The following is a 21,586-nucleotide window of genomic DNA, read 5'->3' as shown; positions in this document are numbered from 1 at the left end:
TACAGGTCAGGCTGTCCCTGAGACTTGGCAAGCCCAGGATGGGATTGGTGTTTCTGTCAGGGCTGAAGTCTCAGGTGTTGTATTGAGCTGTGGTTCAAAGCAGGAGCAGGCAGCTGAACCTCAGCCCCCACGATGGATTTTGATTCAGTACAGTTAATGAGAGCTTGGTATCCAAGCCCCTAGGGTGTGTTTTTGAGGGAGGAATATTTGGTGCTGTCATTGAATTAAGGCAATGTGCAAGGGGAAAGTGATGGGGGTGAGGAGGGGAGGATCAATCAAAGCTCTGAGCTGGTGCTGGCAGCAGGGCTGGTTTAATGCTGGCATGGACTGATTACCCATTAACCTGATCTGCTTCAGCTCCTGCCTCTCCTCTGTGACATTTTCCCAGGTATTTCTCAGGTGTTGCCCTAACCCCTCTGATTCTGGGAGCAAATAAATCCATAAACCCCCCAAGAACTGTATTCTTGCACAGATGTTGGGCACAGATGTTTAAAATCTCTCTAACACTGCTGTGACAGGAGGAAATATAAATATTCAGACCCCTCCTCCATAAGATCCAGGTCACCTTTCCACCTCCAGTCCTGTGTGTTTGGGATTTGGGTGCTCCGGACACCCCTTTCCATGGCAGCCCCTCGTTCTGCTGATAATGAGGTTTTTTTGTACCATCCCCATGAGCGTTTTGGGGTTTTTCAAAGGGGGTCTCGCTGATTTGACAGCTTCCAAACCCCAGAGTGCCAAATCCCACCTGCTGTGGGAGAAGCCCGGCTGGATTGTGCGGCACGGGCGGAACATCCCCGGAGATTCGGGAGCCCCGCTCGCAGCGCCGCGGCCGGGGAAGGGTTAACAGGCTTTTCCCAGGCTTTTCCCAGGCTCCGAGCCGCCGTGCGGGCGCTCTGCGTGTTCTTGGCGTTGAGATGAGCTCCGGCACGGGGGGCTGTGCTCGCCTTCTGCCCCCCGCATCCTGGAGCGCCCCCGAATCCCGGAGCGCATCCTCCTCATCCTGGAGAGCATCTTCCTCATCCCGGAGCGCATCTTCCTCATCCCAGAGCGCATCCACCTCTCCCGGAGCGCCCCCGAATCCCGGAGCACCCCCGAATCCCGGAGCGCATCCTCCCCTCCCGGAGAGCATCCTCCACTCCCGGAGCGCATCCTCCGAATCCCGGAGCGCCCCCGAATCCCGGAGCGTCCCGGAATCCCGGAGAGCATCTTCCCCTCCCGGAGCACCCCCGAATCCCGGAGCGCCCCCAAATTCCAGAGCGTATCCTCCCCTCCCGGAACGCATCCTTCTCATCCCGGAGCGCCCCCGAATCCTGGAGAGCATCCTCTTCATCCCAGAGCGCATTCACCTCTCCCGGAGCGCCCCCGAATCCCGGAGCGCCCCCGAATCCCAGAGCGCCCCCAAATTCCGGAGCGCATCCTTCTCTCCCGGAGCGCATCCTCGAATTCCGGAGCGCCCCCGAATCCCGGAGAGCATCCTCCTCATCCCGGAGCGCATTCACCTCTCCCGGAGCGCATCCCCCGAATCCCGGAGCGCCTCCGAATCCCGGAGCGCATCCTCTGAATCCCGGAGCGCCTCCGAATCCCGGAACACCCCCGAATCCCGGATCTCATCCCCCGAATCCCGGAGCCATCCTGCCCTCCCGGAGCGCTGGGATGCTCCGCTGCTGAGTGAATGAGCGTCCCCGGCAGCAGCCCCAGGTAAGAGCCGCGCTCCTGCTCCCACAACACCGGCAGCCGGCGCTGGTGCGGAGCCAGGCGCACGAACCGGGAATAAAAAGTACAAATCCATGGGGAGTCCCCTCCGGAGGGGGTGTGAGCTTGTCCGGAGTGTTGGAGCTGCTGCAGGCGCTGGTAAAGCTATTAACATGGACTGAGGAACAGGCTGTGATGGGGATTTTGTGGAGGGGATGAGAAATTCGGTGACTTTGGGCTTTGCTCATCCCACAGGGTTTCAGTGTCTCAGGATCAGAGCGTTAAATCCTCCAAAGCAAGGGCTGGCACAGGAGGGATGGGGTGTTCACACAACTCTGAGTGTCTTTTGGACCTCCTGGATTTTCCAAACCACTTGTGCAGCTATTCAATTTTAAAACTAAACCTTTCACTCTACTCTTGTATCTCAATTCTGTGGCAGTTTTCCTCTGATTTTTTTTTTTTCTTGAACAGCTTTTCTGTCTGTCAACAAGTATTCCTGGCTTCCTTCTGGAATAGCAGCTGGATGGCAGTCAGCAGGCTTAGACATCTCATTTGAGTTCTCAGAAGAGCTTTTGCCACAAATTACTGTCTGTGGCACCACACTTCTTACAGCCAGTTGTTTGTGCTCTTTCAGAATGAATATAATAAAATTCATTATATAATTCACACAAATATTGAGAGCAAGCAATGAAGAGTTGCCAAGAATCCTTGGCTGGAGTGTGGGCTGAGCTAGCCCAGGGTTTTGGTCACACATTGATTATTCTGTGAGCACACTCAGCTCCAAATGCACACCCAGCTAATCTCATTAACAGTGATCCTCCTCCGGAGCAGGCATTAGGCCTTGAATAAAAGATGACACTGTTAATCTTGGGGGTTTAGCTGCCTGGGATTCTCTGCATGCTTGACAGAAAACCCTTCTAAAATATCAACACTGTGCTGTAAATGTAGGGAGTGGAATTGCAGAATTCCTGCTGCTGGGATCTGGACACAAATGTCACACTGAAAGGGAAAAGCAAGACTCCAGGTCTAGGAAACATCCCCTGATTTCTTTTTAGTTTCTTCCACAGCTTCATGTCCTGCTGCTCAGAGCAATTGCAAGCATGCAAACTGGAATGCAGGAACACTGAGTGCTGACTAGAGCTTGTCTTTTATTTCTCTTAAACCAAAATTTTACCTAATCCATTATTCTTCTGTGTATTTTTCATGATAACACACTGAGGCAAAGAGGAAAAAAGGAATTTAAGGTCAATATGGAGATATCAGGTGCTGTTAACATCATTTGCTTTTGACCTTTTCCAAATAAGAAGCCTGAAACTATTGGGTAAATGTTAAATAAAGAAGAGAAATTTTACAGAATTTCATTTATTTATTAATGACCCTGATCTGTGTCTTGCTTTATCTGGATTAGATGAGCTCTGAATAATTATTATTTTTCCTTTTACAACCTATATTTTGTGAATATTAACAAGACTGGTGTTTGGTTTTGAAAAACCAAAAGTTTGAGCCTTGAAGCTCCTGTTGCATTTTTTTCCTCCATAAACATGGAAGCAGCAGATTAAATAATTTAATTTTTGGCTTGTCCTGAAAAGAACACAGACTCAAAACCTCAGAGCACCAATTTTCTTTTGTGAATGGGGATATTAAAATTCATCCTGGCAAGGAGCTAGGAAGGCAGAGATCAAGGGCTCCCAGAAAAAAAAGAACATCAGAGGGAGCACAAATCGATCTCTTGAAGGTTCTGGGTGTACCAAGGAGTCAGGGGAGCTCTTGGCAGGGATGGTGGAGGAGGAAAATGATGCAAAAATGTGGATGTGGCAGCAGAGGGGACAGGAGCCTTGAAGGGATGGAAAAAGTTGAATTTATTGGGAATATGTGAGGTTTGCATCACTCACCTTCCAAACACCACCCTGTGTCTTCATTCCTTTGAATTTCACAAAATAAAGAGAATTTTGATTCTCCAGTTGAGAAGCAGGAGTATATTTGGAGCCCTGATCAACAGGATGGCTAACAAGTGATCTGTAGAATAATGAGATATTTTGGAAAGGCTTTGGAATTCTCTGGTGTCTTCAAAAAATTCTGAGTCTGAAGGGGACCCTCAGGAAGAGAAGGAAACACCTGAGAGGGAATAATCCAATAATCCTGCTGTGATTTGGCTAAACTTCCTGCAAAGCTTCCACTTATAAAAGACAAAAAACTTCACTTGAACTGCCTGTGAATAATTTGAAATCCCTCTCTGAAATATTTGTGCACATTTCAGAGAGGGATTTTAGCAATGACTTGGAGTTTGATTTATTTTACAGAGAACTCAAAGCATCTGTTGCTCTTTAATAACATCAGTAACTCGTAAATATATCTTATTTAATATAACTATTCCCATTCCCCTGGGGTTTTGAGGTATTTTTTTTAGTTTTGGTCTTTGTTTTTTTTCCAAAGAGAATTTCAAACTTTTCTCTTGGACCAAATTTGATTTCTGCCATAAGGGCTGAGGTTGCTGTGGGCTCTTGGTTAAAGAAAAAAAAACAACTTCAGTTGGTTTGGGAATGAGCAGAAATATGAAGCAGAAAAAATAAAAACACAGTAGGAAAAGAGGAGGAAGAAAGAAAATCCATCCCATAAGGAATTGTCACATTTTCAGGGCTTTTATGGCCTTTATATTTATTGAGCCAAAAAGTAAAATTGCTGATTCCAACACCACATTTCCCAAGTTTTTATATTCCCTGATCCTGCCTTTGGGAGCTCTGTGTGTGCACTTTGCCTGTCCCTAAGGGTTGTGGTGCACAAGTTTATTCCAATTCTGCCCTGGAATCAGAGCTGGAGCTGCAGAGTGCAATAAACATCCATGGTAATGAGATGCAAATCAGGAACTCTCTGCTTCCCTGCTCTGCTAAATCTTCACTGGGGATGCAGGTGCAGAGGGAAGTTAAAAACATTCAGGTTTAGTCCTGGAGTCTCTGAAATAAATCATTTCCCTACAGGAGAAAACAAAACTTGAGTGGGTCAGGTGAGCACTCAGTGAGCTCATGTGGGGAATTCTCTGTGTCACACCTACACACAAGTGTTTATTTGAATTATTTCAGCAGTTTCTTTTAAATTCTGGCCTTGATCTCAAAAGCCTGAGGTTTGTCTGTGTCTGTCCATGAACAGCAGGATCCACCCTGCTGCTAGAGAGGGAGATCTGTATTTCAAACTTTTATTTAAAGATAAAATGACTGATTAGAGAGCCAGAAAGGAGGCTGGAGTTCTGTCCCTGCTCCAGCACAGACTCCTGCAGTGACAGAAAATGGGGAATTTAGGGCCAGGCACCTGATGGTTGTGCTGTGCTGATTTTGGGGCTCTCTCAGTGCTGAATGAGTGGAGCTGTGCCTGTGGCTGCCAGCACTGTGCTGGAGGTGCTGCATTGATAAACTCAGTGTTCTGGAGTTTAGTGGCAACCAGAGTTTTTCCTTTCTCCTGCTCTCCTCCAGACTTCCTAAATTTGCCTGGTTTAGGCACATTCTTCTCTTCTCTTCTCTTCTCTTCTCTTCTCTTCTCTTCTCTTCTCTTCTCTTCTCTTCTCTTCTCTTCTCTTCTCTTCTCTTCTCTTCTCTTCTCTTCTCTTCTCTTCTCTTCTCTTCTCTTCTCTTCTCTTCTCTTCTCTTCTCTTCTCTTCTCTTCTCTTCTCTTCTCTTCTCTTCTCTTCTCTTCTCTTCTCTTCTCTTCTCTTCTCTTCTCTTCTCTTCTCTTCTCTTCTCTTCTCTTCTCTTCTCTTCTCTTCTCTTCTCTCTCTTTCCTTGCAGCTAAACCAATGGCATCCTGTAAGACCTAAACCCTGAACCCTTTTCCTTCCCTGTGGATAATTTGAGAGCTCTTGCTGTGCCATCCCCGAGCCTGGCTGTGGGATCTGTCTCGATGGGAAACCCCACAGAGCTCCTGCAGCCTGTGCCAGTGCCTGCTGGTGTTCCTTTCCAGGGAATTATTGTGTCCCAGCTTCTCACCAGCCCTGGCTCTGTGGGTATCTCTGTGTGCTGTGGGGTGATGTGTCTGAGCTGCTGAGGGATCCAAGTGTGGAATTCCAGCCCCAGGAGCGGGGGTGGTGTGTCCCACGTGCTGTCTCCTGTCTGCAAACCCAGCAGAGCTGTTGTGGTTCTCAGCCCCTCCAGCTCCTCTGGAGGCACAGTTTTATGGCACAGTTTTATTTCTGCTCTCAGCTTTGTGCTGTTTCCAGCACTTCTCACACCTGCCCACGCCTTCCTGCATCCTCTTGGCAGCCTGCCCTCCTCCCCTGGCTGCTTGGCAAGGTGGGCACAAGGATTTTATAAAGGCTGCTGATACCTGGCTGTCTAAACCAGGTGAGAATGGAGGGACACTTGTAAGGGATGGGAAATGTCTGATTTGGGACGTGTGGCTGGTGATGACAGGGGGAACTTGGGGAGCTGGAAGTGTCAGATCTGCTCCCAGAAGAGGCAGGAGGGATAGATGGGGGTGCCCAAGCCGGGTTCTAGGTTTGTGCTGTGGCATTTTAGGCTTTTCTACGACCCACCCCCAAATTCTGAACCGTCACCCTGACATTTTCCACCTCCTCTTCCTCGTGAAGCAAACCTGCTCCTGCTTGTACCCTGTGCCTGTTGTCTGGGGAGGGAGAGGGGCTGGAATCTCTGTCTGGAGATAATTGTGCCCACCTCCATCCCTTGTGTCTGCAGGGAGATGCTGCTGAGGGAAAGCAGGCTGAGCTTTGCTGAGCTGAGCCTTGCTGAGCTGAGCCTTGCTGAGCTGAGCTTTGCTGAGCTGAATGAGTGGAGCTGTGCCTGTGGCTGCCAGCACTGTCCTGCAGGTGCTGCATTGATAAACTCAGTGTTGTGACTGATTAGAGAGCCAAAAAGGAGGCTGGAGTTCTGTCCCTGCCCCAGCACAGACTCCTGCAGTGACAGAAAATGGGGAATTTAGGGTCAGGCACCTGATGGTTGTGGGGGCTGATTTTGGGGCTCTCTCAGTGCTGAATGAGTGGAGCTGTGCCTGTGGCTGCCAGCACTGTGCTGGAGGTGCTGCATTGATAAACTCAGTGTTCTGGAGTTTAGTGGCAACCAGAGTTTTTCCTTTCTCCTGCTCTCCTCCAGACTTCCTAAATTTGCCTGGTTTAGGCACATTCTCTTCTCTTACTTGCAGCTAAACCAATGGTAGCCTGTAAGAGCTAAACCCTAAACCCTTTTCCTTCCCTCTGGATAATTTGAGACCCAGATCCCAAAGGTGTTGGTGCCTTTTGGGGGTTCTCTGCTCTTGGTAGGGCAGGGAGGGGAAGGCAAGGCTCGCTGTGGGGGAGATTTCTGCAGCTCTCACTCCCATTTCCATTCCTAAATTCAGTGTAATTTACTGTGCCCATGCCTCTGACTGCACACAGCCACAGATTTGCTCTACCTCAATTCTCTACCAACGAATAAAAGGTTTATTTGAAGTAGCCCTTCAGCTGGGGACCAAGAAGGACAGACTTGGCATAATCCATACATGAGGTATAACTCACTCCTGGAACTCTGTGCTGCTCTTTGTTACACTTTTAATGAACTCCGTGGCAGGGAAAATGGACAAACAGCCCCAAACATTAACAGATAATCTGTGTTGAAATAAAAGATTAATCAGAGAGCTGCTCTGGTGCACTGCTGAGAGGAGGTGGAACTGCAGAGTCCAGCTAATGACTTATTCCTTGCCTGAGGCTCAGTCCCAGGAGGGAGCACTGCTGGGTTAATATTCTTTTTGTACCCATTGATTAATGATCTCCCAGCTCCCAGGATTGCTGGCAGAGCATTTGTGAGCCCTAAGAAAGGAGGGAGATGAGTGAGGAGTGCTTCCTGCACCTGAAGTTCCTGAGCACTTCTCCACCTGCAATTATTCCCATCCAACTGTGGGCTTGGATTGCATTTTCCAGAAACTTCCCCAGCACAATTAATTATTGCAAGGGAGGCTCAAGTTCAATTAAGTGATGGGTCTCAAAGTGGCTGCTGCTAAAAGAGGATCTGAGTTTCAGAGTGGATGCTCTGCCTGTGGAAATAAATATCTATAGAAACAACTCGTTCTAATCTGATGTGGTCACGTCCATACTGAAGGGAAAAATCCCCCTTTTCATTTCCATGATATCATTAAGGATGGTTCTGTCAATGCCAGAGCCTTGCAGCCCAAGTTTGGGCAGCATTCTGTGTGCCTGGAACCTGGCAAAGCTGCATCCAGGTGGATTTTGTGACACAAAACGTGAGAATTTAGTGAGAATTTGTGTCAGGGATTGTGGCCTCGGAGCAGTGACTGGGAGAACTGGGAGTGTGGTTGTGGTGGAGTTCAGGCACTGGGAGGTTGGAGATGAGATGCTCAGGATACTTTTTGAAGCCAAAAATAGAAACTCCATGCCCAGAAAATACTTCAGGCAGAGGAACAACCAGGCTGGAGCTGTGGGCTGCTCTGAAATCTCCTTTGGTTGAATGCAGCTCTAAGAGAATAAAAATACTTTCATCCAAGGTGATTTCTCCCTCATGTGCTCAGAGCTTTCAGCTATGTGTTTATAGCAAACAAAATAAGAAATTCACCCCAAAAAAAAGTTATTTTAATGTCCTGGCCTGCCTGTGTGCTGCCTGCTCCCTTCCCTGCTCAGTTTTAGTCCCTGTCCCCTCGCTGGAGCCCAGCACTCCTTTCCTCACACCTGGAATGTGCTTGGGCTGCATTTTGTGTTCCCAGTTTTAGTCCTGGAACCTGAAATTGAAACAGGGAAATGACAGCTCTGTTAGGTCTGGGTCAGCATTGCCTTTATGGTCCTGATGATTTTTGGTACTTTCCCCCTTTCAGAGGTGAGGAAATTGGTGGAGAGAACATTTAATTTGTGTAATGTCATGTTAAGGTGTCCAGAGTCTGTTCTCTTTGGGGTGTGTGCCCTTCTTTATGTGGAATCTCTTGGGATTTTCCCTGTGGGGTGCTTCAGAAGCTCACAAAAAAAAAAAAAAAAAAAAAGAATTTATACATTCTTACCCACTCCAGTGAGAGTTCTGAGATTTCACTCGAGGGGGAACAGAAATTGGATTTGCTGTAACCCCATTCTGAATCTTCAAAGCATGAATACTGCTAACTACTCAGGGCCTAATTTAACTAAAGAGCAAGAGATTAGTGAGATTAGCAGAGATAAAAATGAGAAGCTTGGTGACAGCAGCGTGCTTCAAAGCCCCTAAGCCAAACCAGGCAGCTTTGCCACCAGCCCTGCTGGAGAGAAACTTTCAGGACTTGGTTTCATGACCATGGAAGGTCTTTGATCACACTTAGAAAAAAGCTCTGGGAACAGAACACCTGGAAAAGTTGGGGAAGGAGGATGGAGAAAATCAGCAGCTCGTTCATCCCACCCATGTGAGTGTTTGCTGTTTTCCATGGTTGTGCTAGGAGAGGTCCAGCCCTGAGGAAATCAGGGAATTATGGCACCCTCTGTGCTTACACAGAATTGCTTATTACAGAATAATCTGGTTCAGATCACCAGGCTGGGAATTGCAAACTTTTATCTGGATGCAGGTTGAACAAAATGCCTTTAATGCTTGTTTGTGTCTCAACCCACCTTCCCACCCTCCACTGGAGCTGTGTTGTGACTGAAAGAAACATCCACATAATTGTCTTGCTTCATTTTTATTCCATTTTTCCTTGCTTCTCTCCCTGGAGACCTCTCCAAACAACTCCATTGGCTGGGTGATGTTTTATCTCATGAGTCACCCAGCCCAGATGTACACATAGAAACTTTTTATTCTAACCTAATTTATCAATCTCTTCTTGGCCCTTCCTGAATTTTCTTTTTTTCTTCTGCCATTACTCTTTTCCCTTCTAATATTGAACTTTTTTTTTCTATCTCTGGGGTGCCCAATAATTAATTAGGATTTCACACTTTGATTTCTGAGTCTTAGGAGTGGCTGGCAAGGTAAAATCAACCAGGTTCTTCAGGCCAAGGTAATTTTTGAAGCCAAGTTCCTTGGTCCTGCCACATTTTCAGCCTGGTGGCAAATTTGCCCAGTTTCTTGTCACTTCTAGCAGCAGAACCAGTAATCAAATCTGAGATCTTTTCCCTTGGCTTTCATTTTGATCTCTACCTTTTCTTTTACAGGCCAGGGGAAGCAATGTGGGACATTTCCCTTTAATCTCAGCTGAACTGAACATCTGCTCTTCCTTGCCTTTGCCAGGGAAAGCTTTGGGGATCTAGGCTGGATAGAGGAGGGGAAAATCTAATTATTTAGTCTTAGAGCAGCCTAAGTGTTGAAAGAATTCTCCCCTGTGCCACAAGTTAGAAATGCCTGGTGTGTGCAGAGGCTCTGGGCTACCTTGGTTATCTGACAAAAGTTCTAATTTTATTTTGATGAGACCCTGGGGTGCAAAGGGAGCTGATTTCCCACTTAACAGATGTGGGCAAGAGCAAAACAAGGCTGTGTCCCCAGAGCTTTTGGCTCCTGATTTGTGTGGGGCAGTGCTGCTCTGGCCTGGGAATGTTCCAGCCTCTGCCCAGATCACCTTCCATTCATGGGTTTTGTCTCATTTTGAGCCATCTGTGCCCCCCCAGATCTGGAAATGCTCTGTCCCCATCTGCCCAAGTGCTGCCTGGAGCTGAGGAGCCTCAGAGAACTCAGGAGGGTCTTTGTGCTCCTTTTCCAAACTCTCAGAGAGCTCAGGGGGCTTTGTGCTCCTTTCCCAAACCCTCAGAGAGCTCAGGAGGGTTCCTGTGCTCCTTTTCCAAACTCTCAGAGAGCTCAGGAGGGTCTTTGTGTTCCTTTCCCAAACTCTCAGAGAGCTCAGGGGGCTTTGTGTTCATTTTCCAAACCCTCAGAGAGCTCAGGAGGGTCTTTGTGTTCCTTTCCCAAACTCTCTGAGAGCTCAGAGGGCTTTGTGTTCCTTTCCCAAACTCTCTGAGAGCTCAGACGTGACTTTGTGCTTCTTCTCCAAACTCTCAGAGAGCTCAGCAGGATCATTGTGCTTCTCCAAACTCTCTGAGAGCTCAGGTGTGATTTTGTGCTCATTTTCCAAATCCCCAGAGATCTCAGGGGGGTCTTTTCCATTCCTTTTCCAAATCCTCAGAAATCTCAGGTGTGATTTTGTGCTCATTTTCCAAATCCTCAAAGAGCTCAAGATCTTTGTGTTCCTTCTCCAAACTCTCAGAGAGCTCAGGGCACTTTGTGCTCCCTTTCCAAATCCCCAGAGATCTCAGGGGGGTCTTTTGCATTTCTTTTTCAAATCCTAAGAAATCTCAGGCGTGACTTTGTGCTTCTTCTCCAAACTCTGAGAGCTCAGGTGTGACTTCATGCTCCCTCTCTAAACCCTCAGGGATCTCTTTGTGCTCCTTCTCCAAACTCTCAGAGGTCTCAGGGGACTTTGTACTCCCTTTCCAAATTCTCAGAGATCTCAGGGTCTTTGTGTTCCTTTCCCAAACCCTCAGAGAGCTCAGGGCACTTGGTGCTCCCTCTCCAAGCCCTTCCAATCCCAAGGCTGGGGTAAGCAGCTCAGGCCAGCTGGATGTTTACTATTTGTGTAGATAAACCTTTTATCTCCTGGTCTTTGAGGAAGGGCCAGGCTTTCAGGAGTAGTTAACACTGGAAAGCGAGAGGCCCTGCCCTGCCAGGAGCTCCTGGTGCTGGTGACATCCCTGCATTTGTGATGGGGGAGGATGGACACCAGGGATACCTGGGGAACAGCACCTCTGAGACAAAAACGAGATTTTTAATCTCATGAGGGCTTTCTGTGCCAGACTGTTGTGCTTTTGCAGTGGAGCAGAGCTGAGCTTGTCTGGGGGACACAAAGCCAAGCTGCCCAGTGCTCCTCACAGCTGGGACCCGAGCACAGACTGGCAGTAATTTGTGTCAGGAAAATGAATCCACAAACAGCAGAGGTTCATGTCCAAAAAGGAGACAGAGGAGTCCCTTTTGCTTTATTCCAATAAAGGGAGAGGCCTTGGGGCATCCCCTGGGATATCTCAGATTTTTGGAGGCTCAGCCTCCTTTTTATCCCAATTTCCCTCTCTCCTTCCCCATTGCTGAGGTACTTGAGAGGCTCAGACTTCCCAAACACTGATACCTGAGATTCCCCTCTGATGTACAAACCTCCCTTTTAATTTTGAATTCTTACAGAATTCATAGTTTCCCCCCATTATTTCTTTCATCTTCCAATACCCAGTTTCATTTCTACAGCTTGTTTGTAAAGGCAAATGTCTTTTTCCTTTCATCAATCAGTGAAATCCATCCCATTGTTTCTTTTATCTCTCAGTTTGGCAATTCCCAAATCTGAGAGGGCCCAGCAGCCAGGTGGGCTCCTGGCTCTGCTTTATGGGGTGTGAAGAGCAGGATGTGTGCAAAGGATCTGGGTGAAAAACACCTTTTACTACACTATTGCTTCGGGAAGGTCTCTTTAAATACACATTAACTTGTGCATATTCATAGTTTTTTATGTTTAATAAAAAGTTTTGGGAACTGTTTAGCATGGCTACTTTACGGGTTTCCTTTTTTAGAGCATGTGTGTTTTGTGGTTTGTGGGTTTAATTTTTTTTATTATTATTTTTTAATTTGGGTGGTGGTTTTGGTTTTTTGCAGTTGGTGAGTGTTGATAATTGCTGTTATTTGCAGGGCTCTCATCACACGTTCATGGGCTATAGTCTCAGCATACTATCTTTAAAAAATTTACATCTAACTGTTGCTATTAGAAGAAAAAAAAAGCCCTACATTCATACAGAAAAGCTATTTTAACATTATACATACAGCATTTATCCCAATAGTTGTGAAAAGCCAATAATATTTCATGCACTTACAACAATCTGTGCCCTGCTTTGCTTCCTGCAGGCATTGCAGATGAAGGCAGGGATGATTTATAAATAGTTCTAGGTGCTGCTCCTAAGTTGATTATATCCTGAACTTGTTGGAATGGCTACTGACAGCAAAGCTTCTTAAATTTGGATGTGAAAGGGGAGATGGCTCAAGATCTATTTAAACACTGAGTACCCAGTTTAAACACAGCAGGGTTTGGACTGCACTGTAAGGACAACACCAGAAAACACAAAATTGGAGAGGTTTTTGCTAAAACTGGTGTTGTTAAACACATGGCTCCAATTCCAGGCCCTTGAAACCCATCCCTGGCCCAGAGCTGCTGATTTCTGAATGCATTTTGGTTTTCAGGGCTGTTTCTGAGGCTGGTTTGGTTTGGGAGGCAGCTGAGCTCCCCAGGCAAGGCTTCTCCTGCTCCCCTTGCCCCATTGAGGTTTTCATGGAGAGCAGGGATGGAAGGAGCTCAGCTCTGCTCTGATGTCAGCCTGTCACTCCTCTGTGATGTTTATTGATGTCTTTTATTTCTCCTGTTAGTCAGTGAAGGCCTAAATGAAATCATTCTGGGCTTAAACGATGATTTGAATGCCAGGTGTAATTACAGCTGAGATGATCTGCTCACTAATGCTCTGCTCTCTCTGGAGACATCCCCTCCTCCTGCAGGGTGAGCAGGAGCTGAGATTTCCCTGCACACCAGGGAATGTTTTCTTTTGCTGTTTTGAGATGTGATAAAACTTTATATAAATGTGACTTGTGGCTAAGGGGACTGTTTGGGGCATGGCAGTAACTGAGTCAGTGATTTCTGGCATAAACTCACAAGGAAGGGTTTTTAAAATTATTTATTTATTATTTTTAATATGATAAAACTTTATATTAAACTGTGACTTGTGGCTAAAGGGACTGTTTGGGGCATGGCAGTAAGTGAGTCACTGATTTTTGGCACAAACTCACAAGTAAGGGGTTTTTTTATTATTTATTTTTTATTTTTAATATGATAAAACTTTATATAAATGTGACTTGTGGCTAAAGGGACTGTTTGGGGCATGGCAGTAACTGAGTCACTGATTTCTGGTGCAAACTCTGCCCACAAGGAAGTGGGTTTTTTGCCTTTTTTTATTTTTAATATGATAAAAATTTAAATGAAACTGTGATTTGTGGGTAAAGGGACTGTTTGGGGCATGGCAGTAACTGAGTCACTGATTTTTGGCATAAACTCACAAGAAAGGTTTTTTTAAATTATTTATTTTTTATTTTTAATATGATAAAACTTTATATTAAACTGTGACTTGTGGCTAAAGGGACTGTTTGGGGCATGGCAGTAAGTGAGTCACTGATTTTTGGCATAAACTCACAAGCAAGGGTTTTTTTATTATTTATTTTTTATTTTTAATATGATAAAACTTTATATAAATGTGACTTGTGGCTAAAGGGACTATTTGGGGCATGGGAGTAACTGAGTCACTGATTTCTGGCATAAACCCTGCCCACAAGGAAGTGGGTTTTTTGCCTTTTTTATTTTTAATATGATAAAAATTTATATGAAACTGTGTGATTTGTGGCTAAAGGGATTGTTTGGGGTATGGCAGTAACTGAGTCACTGATTTTTGGCATAAACTCACAAGGAAGGTTTTTTTTAAATTATTTATTTTTTATTTTTAATATGCTAAAACTTTATATGAAACTGTGTGATTTGTAGCTAAGGGGACTGTTTGGGCTATGGCAGTAACTGAGTCACTGATTTCTGCCCACAAGGAAGTGGTTTTTTTGCCTTTTTTATTTTTAATATGATAAAAAATGATATGAAACTGTGTGTTTGGGGCATGGCAGCAGCTGAGTCTCTGATTTCTGGTGCAAACCCTGCAGGAGGGCTCAGGTGAGCTCGGTGCAGCTGGGCTCACAGCACATTTTGGGAGTCAGCATCTCCTGGGTGATTCCCTTCTGAAGATGAGTGAATGGATGATTTTGCACAACTCTGGGCTCAGAGCAGATGCTGCTGGGTTCTGTTTTGGAATAAAATTGCTTGATCAAGTGCAGAATTCACATCTCTGTGTCCCATCCCTTGCTGCTGGTGGAGTGCCAGCTCTGCTTCCTCAGCAGAGCCCCACTATTTATAAAAGCTGTGAAATGGCTTTTATTTAATAAGTGCATTTCAGTACTCATCAATCTGATCCATTAGTGCCATGGAGTGTGCTGCAGAGCTGCAGGGAGGGTTTGGAGCTGATTTTCCAGGGGGAATTGGGCATCTTCATTTCCTGCAGGGGAAGGGTGAGGATGGCAAAAACCATCTCAGTATTGGGAAAAAAAGCACAGGAGGGCTGGATCTGTTCTTACAGAGGCATCTAAAAGTCACCTTCCAGGAATAAAAATACTTTCTGAAGGGGTCTGATCCTTTAGGTCTCCTCCTCGGGGGTTTACACATTGCTTTCCTTTTCTCCATTGGCTTCTGGCTCCCTGCAGACACAAGAGGGAGAAGCAAAATGATCACAGCAACATCCAAATCCATGTTAATAGTTTTACTACGAGCATGCTCAAAGATCTGTGCTGTGGGTGTGTTGAAATATGGAAATAAACGAGGCAGAGTTTTGTTGGTGGCAAAAAAAAAATAAAATTTTAAAAAAGCTGCTCTGAGTAACAGCTTGGGGTACTCAAATCCAAATGTGCTGCTTCCAAAATGTCATGAAATGTGTGTGTAGCATTTGACTGTCTGTGTGCCATCTGTGTTTGCTGGGAGAGCTGTGCAGAACCTGCTGATCATTATTGTGTGTTGTTCCTTTCTCTAGCACCCTTGGACCCCAAGCAGAATTCCTGAGATTATTATTTTTTTTATATATATATAATTCTTAGAGGGGTTAATTCAGCTGATTGTTCTGCTTTACTGGAACTCTGATCTGAGGAGGAAATGAAGGCAGGAGCTCCCACACCTCCCTGAGTGTTGTGGATTAAGGAATGAGAACATTATAAAAAAGCCAAAGGTTCTCATTATAAGGGAGAGCTGAGGTTTTACAACTGAGCAACAAAAGATGAGAGTTCATGTATCAGCATCAGAGAGAAATGGGAATAATGAAGTGATTGAGGGAGAGAAATGAGGAGATAACAGCGTGGCAGTCTGGAGGAGATGGATTTAGAGCAGGACAAACAAACACTCCCAGAGTCTGTCAGGCTCATTCAGGGCTGGAATCGCAGCCCTGGCTGCTCCTCCTGGCCTGGAATTCGGATTGTCACTGCAAACCTGAGGACAGTGTCCCCTGCTTGAGGCTCTGAGCTGCCACTTCCCTGGGGAAAATGGCATTTAATGGTGATTGTGCAATTAAATGATCAAATACCTGGAATTGCAGTGCTAGCCCAAGGAACATGGGCAGCAAACTGATGCATCTGGAATAAAACAGGGTTTCCCCTTAGGAGAATTGGGTGTGTCTCAGCTGGCAAAGCACTGCCTGGGAGATGGAGCTGTGGAATACAAATCCTGTACTTTTGAGACTGGGAGGAGAAAAAAAGGATTTTGTGTCTGTATTTCTTTCCAAAGAAACACTGGGAGGTGTTTTCTGACACCAGCACCTTGTGTGAAGTCCCCTCCAGTGCTCAGCCCTACACCCTGAATTCCACCTTTGTGGAATTTACATTTATGTTCACAAGATATCCTAAATTTTCAGGTGGACAAAAACACTTGGGAAAGGAATATCCTGCAGAGGACTGGAGCAGAGTAAGCAATGCTTCAATTCTTCTCTGTTTAAAGGCACTTCATGGCTCTGAGTTTTACAAGCTCTGAGAAAAACGGGAAAAGGGTTTGGCGAGCAAAGTTCAGGCGAGTTGGAGAATCCAAAACATCCCAGCAGGGAAAATGTTTCTTTAACTCCTGGGAGTGTGTCAAGGAGAGGAGCACAATATCTCAAGAGCTGGGAATGTTTTCCAGCTTCCTCTGGAGGACACTGATATCCCTGGTGCCTGTTTATCCAAAAAATGCTGTGGCTGTGATTGGCAGGCCAAGATAAGCCAGGCTTGTTTGTGCTCTGGGGATGGGAGAGGGGCTCAGGTACCTCCTGCAGCTGCTCTCAGCAGGGAAATGTTTGCTTGGAATTCATTTGTCTGACAAATTCATTCCTGGTGGTGACTGCTGATTAAAGCTGTTTGTCTCAATGAAACCAAATGCCTGCAAAATGTAAAATCCTGAGTCTAGTTCTAGTAACAATGCTGATCCTTGATCTAAAGCTCAGCTTAGACTCCCTTCACAAGGATATGGTGAAAAGCAATTCTGAGTTGCCCAATGAAAAAAATCCTGGAACTTGATGGCTCTGTTCCAGTGAAATGATAATTTGCCTTTTGGTTTGTGATGCCTTTTCCCCATAGGTTTGCTTTAAGTTTTTGCAGTGGAGAATGCAGAATTTTCCAGCTAAATAGCAGTAAATATTTCAGTAAATAAAATAAAATAAAGAAACAAACAAACAAATAAATAAATAAATAAAATTCCAGTAAATAACAAACCTGGGCTAAAAAACAGCACCTGCTGATGAGACAAGCAAGGCTGTTCCTGAGAGGGGAATTTCAGAAATGAAGTGTTCTGTGAGCTGGGTTTTGGCAAGCAGAGGGGGGAATGTGAAACCAAGGCGGGCAGGAAGAGCTTGGAGAGCTGTGTGGTGTGAGATTGCAAAACCATGAAAGAGCAGGGCTTGGAAAGCTGGGGGCAGGGCAGGAAGTTTGTGTGCCCTGGAATTCTGCTCCTCTCACAGAGAAGCTTTGCCTGACATTGACTTCATGAAAAATAGGAGCAGCTCCTGTGGAGCCTGGCTGGCTGTGAGCTGAGCCTCTGTGGTTTCACAATATTCCCCAAGCTCAGGGTTGTGTCCTCCAGCTGGAAGGACTCATGAGAATCCCCAAATCAGTGCTTGAATACAGAATTATTCTCAGGGAAATATAACCTGAAAGAGTGGAAAAGGAAAATAGAATGGGGAGAAAAGAGTGGAATTACAACACGTGTCGTTTATAACCACACAAAATGTTCCTTAGTGACAAAGCAGCCAAATGCTGCACAAGCTCTTTTTGTTGTTGTTTCTGGAAGGATTTTTCAGGCACTCCCATCTCTGTTTGGATGTTCCCTGTGCTTTCCTTGCCCTCCTCAAAGGTTCATGAATGAAGCAGGCACAGGCTGGGAGGGGAGCTGCAGATAACCAGCTGCTCTGATGGTTTCAATAAACAGCATTAAACAATTTGTCTGGGGTTAGTGAACTAGCAAGTGCTGATTAAGGATTAGATTTGACTCATTTGCTGGAGGCTCCTGATCTATTTAAATGCTTATTTCACCATGAGAGAGCAGCATATGTTCACCTCAGAGTGCCACTGAGGGAGCTTGGGGTAACAGCATCACACTGACACGTCGAGGGTGGCTGGCTTGGCCTCGGTGGTTTTATCACAATCCAACAATAACACACATCCTTGGGGCTTAATCTTCTCTTTTATGCAGCAAATGGGAATTTCCAGAAGGTTCCTGTTCCAATCCCTGCATTTCTAACACCCCCTTAAAGAATAAATACCATGTTTTTTGGTTTTTTTTTCCAGAGAGGGTGATCTGGTGATGTTTGCAGACAGGTGGGATGCACATTTCCCAGGAATATCTCAGCTTCCTTCCAGAGCAGGCTGTGTTTGTGAGGAGGGAACCAGGCAGGGCTGTGGTGTGAACTCAGACTTGTCCCAATCCCAGCCCCTTGGAGCTTGGATCAGCTTTGATTTGTGCCAGGCTGCTCCAGGATATTTTAGCCATTTTAGGTGTTTGTGGGGTGTTTTGGCCATGTGGGCAAGGTTTTTTGGGATATTTTGGCCATTTGGGGCAGGTGTTTTTGGAGTGTTTTGGCTGTTTGGACAGGCATTTATGGGGGGTTTTAGCCATTTGGGCTGGGGTTTTTGGGATATTTTGGGCATTTGGCACAGGGATTTGTGGGAGGTTTTGGCCTTGGAGACAGGGGCTATGTGGGCAGGGGTTTTTGAGGTGTTTTGGCTATTTGGGCACGAATTTGTGGAATATTTTGGCCATGTGGGCAGGGCTCTGTGGGTGTTTTAGCCGTGTGGACAGGAGTTTTTGGGGTATTTTGGCCATGTGGGGCAGGGTTTTGTGGGGTGTTTTGGCCGTGTGGAGAGGGGTTTTTGGGGTATTTTCGTCATTTGGGCAGGGTTTTCAGGGTGTTTTGGCCATGTGGACAGGAATTTTTGGGATATTTTGGCCATGTGGGCAGGCTTTTGGGGGGTATTTTGCCCATTTGGAGCAGGTGTTTGTGGGATATTTTGGCTATTTGGGCAGGGCTCTGTGGGTGTTTTGGCCATGTGGACAGGAGTTTTTGGGGTGTTTTAGCCATGTGGACAGGAATTTTTGGGATATTTTGGCCATTTGGGCAGGAGTTTGTGGGGTGTTTTGGCCATGTGGACAGGAGTTTTTTCGTATTTTGGCTATTTGGGCAGGGGTCTGTGGGTGTTTTAGCCATGTAGACAGGGGTTTTTTGGGTATTTTGGCCACATGGGCTGGTGTTTGTGGGGTATTTTGGCCATTTGGGGCAGGGTTTTGTGGGGTGTTTTGGCCATGTGGACAGGAGTTTTTGGGGTGTTTTAACCATGTAGACAGGGTTTTTTGGGTATTTTGGCTATTTGGGCAGGAGTCTGTGGGTGTTTTAGCCATGTGGGCAGGGGTCTTTGGGGTATTTTGGCCATGTGGACAGGGTTTTTTGGGATATTTTGGCCATGTGGACGGGAGTTTGTGGTGGTTTTGGCTCTTTGGGCACTGCAATCACTGGCCAGAGCTGCTGCCCAGCCTGCCAGGAGCTCCTGTGCCCCAGCCCTGCTCCCAGGCAGGGTGGCAGTGCCAGCTCAGGGAGCTGCTGATCACCCCCTGCCCTCCCACACAAACCCTCTCCTCCATCTCCTCTGACAGCCAGGGCTGGTTTCCATGGAGCTGCTCCATCCATACCTTTAGGAAAGCTTTTTTTTCTCTTCCCCTATAGACATAATTTGAGGTTTCTATGGCAACACCTCGGGAGGGACGGGCTGTGATGTTTTCAGCAAGGCTGGAGTGATCCCTGGTACCCCTGAGTGTGGCTGTGTGCTCCTGACACACATGATGGCACTGTTCCCTGCCCTGTTACTTATTCTGGGATTCTGGGTCCTGTTTAATATGGTGAGAAAAAAAAGAAATTAAAAAAAAAGGAAAAAAATAAAAGGAAAAAAAAAAGCCCAAGGGACTGCCTGGCTTAATAAAGCTCAAACTCTGAAAGTCACAGTTCAAAAAGGGAAAAAAAAACCAAAAGGAATTTCAAGATTGAGCTTAGCTGTGCATGGTGTGCAGCCATAAAGATGTTTGAGGTGGAAAAGGAATGGTGCCATAAACTTCACTCAGTGGCAAAGAATATTCTAGGAGGGCAGTGATTCCTAGAGGTAAGCTTTGGGTTTTAATATTTAAGGGGTTTTGGAAGAAATGTATTAAACATAAATGGTTTAAAATATTGAAACTGATTTATATCTAGAGAAAAAGAGTTTAAAAGCAAAGCTTCCAATATTTTTGTGAGGAGGAAGAAAGTAAAATATTAAAATATTCACTGTAAATTTTGCAACAGAATTGTGTAATTTCAGGAGGAGCAGGAAGTGGAGTTGGTTTGTGTTGGAAGCAGAGCTGAGATGAGGAAATGACAGGAGCTGAAATGGCAGGGTCTGATTTGAGCCTCTGAGAGTGGTGGGGTCAATCTGGAAATCTGGTGGAAAATCTGTGTTGGAGCTGATTATAAAAGGATATTCCACATTTTGGGGAGAAAACCTGAGGCTGGCCACATTCTCACTTACAACACCCAGCTGCCTGAACTTTGATTTGCACTGACTGGGGAAGAATTTGTGTATTTAACAAAAACTTCTGACCTCTCATTTGTGTCACCAAAGAATCAAGAGCAGCCAAGTTCGTGTTCCCACATCCTCCTCAATTCTGGGGATGTTTCACTTGTTCTGATCCAGGGGATGGGGGCTCTGCATGCTGGCAGGGCTTTCTGAATCACATCCTCTCACTTCAACCTTGCAAGATCGTTGGAACAATTCTGGAGAAGGAAAAGGGGGTAGAAAATCTCCCAAGGAAATTAGTCCTGCCTGTGTCACTCCAGCGATTTGGGATTGTGTTCCAGCGCAGTTAAGTGAGAGGAAAATGGAAATGCTCTGCTAATGACTCATCAAGAGAGGGGAAATTCTGTCAAGTTTTGTGATTTTGGCTGAAGTGCTGAATTCGTTGGAGTATGTGGAGGTGGATCATCAACTGCTGCATGAAAGAAGTGATGTGAACCTCGGAAAATGTGAGCCTTGAGTCTCCTGCTGGAACACTGCAGCTCTTTTGTGTCCTTGTCACTCGTTTTTCTGGAGCTGGGGGTGACTGATGTGCAGTGTGGCCCTGCAAGGATCAGCCCAGCACTCAGAGCATCTCTGCTGCTGGGATTGCTGCTCCACCCTCACAGCTCTGTGAGGATTTTCATTTTCAGCAAGTGAAGAAACTTGTGCATGTCAGGAAAATCAATCCACAAACACCAGAGGTTTGTGTCCAGAAAGGAGACAGAGCAGCCCTGGGACTTTATTTGAATAAAGGGAGAGGCCATGGGGTGTTTTCTGTGGAGTTTCAGATTTTCATCCCAATTTCCCTGCCACATTTCCCTCTCTCTGTCCCACTGGATAAAGCACTTGAGAAGTCCAGACTTCCCAAATACAGACCCCTGCTAATGTGTGCTCTCCTTTTTCTTTTCCTTGTGTCACTCAGTGGAAATCCTCTGGAATTTCTGTTCTTCCCATTCTTTCTTTCACCTCTCAGTATCCAATTTTATTTACCAGCAGACCCACAGTTTGCTTGTAAAGACAAATCTCTCATTCCTTTCATGTAGAAGCCAAATTCTGGGGAGGTGGGGAATAAAAAACCCTTCACATTTTTACACATCAAACCAGGCTGCTGATCCCTCCTGCAGTGAGTGTGGAATCACTGTCTGCTCCCCAAAAATCGAGTGTTTAATGTTCCCTGTGTCAGAGGAGCCTCTCAGCCTCTTTGCCTTCTGTCCCAAAAGCAGCTGCTGCAGACAAGTGGCTCTTTAGGGACAGGACAGTGTGGGGGACACCTC

At 45.9% G+C, this 21,586-nt stretch overlaps 1 protein-coding gene across 2 annotated transcripts in view; it reads left to right on the top strand.

Moving 5' to 3' along the window:
• The first annotated feature begins 1,127 nt into the window (after positions 1–1,127).
• The window catches only part of GRAMD1B (GRAM domain containing 1B), a 133,707-nt gene continuing 113,248 nt past the window's right edge, over positions 1,128–21,586 (top strand). Inside the window, exon 1 of one of the 2 annotated variants that reach the window (XM_033081804.1) lies at positions 1,128–1,698. The gene's annotated coding sequence lies outside the window, so the exon portion shown is untranslated. The remainder of the gene's footprint in view (positions 1,699–21,586) is intronic. The other variant, XM_033081803.2, reaches the window with a different exon arrangement.

Source organism: Catharus ustulatus, chromosome 28 (assembly GCF_009819885.2).
Source record: "Catharus ustulatus isolate bCatUst1 chromosome 28, bCatUst1.pri.v2, whole genome shotgun sequence".
Classification (NCBI taxonomy): Eukaryota; Metazoa; Chordata; class Aves; order Passeriformes; family Turdidae; genus Catharus; species Catharus ustulatus.
Note: the sequence above shows the minus strand (reverse complement) of the source record. Positions and strands in the feature narration are given on the sequence as shown.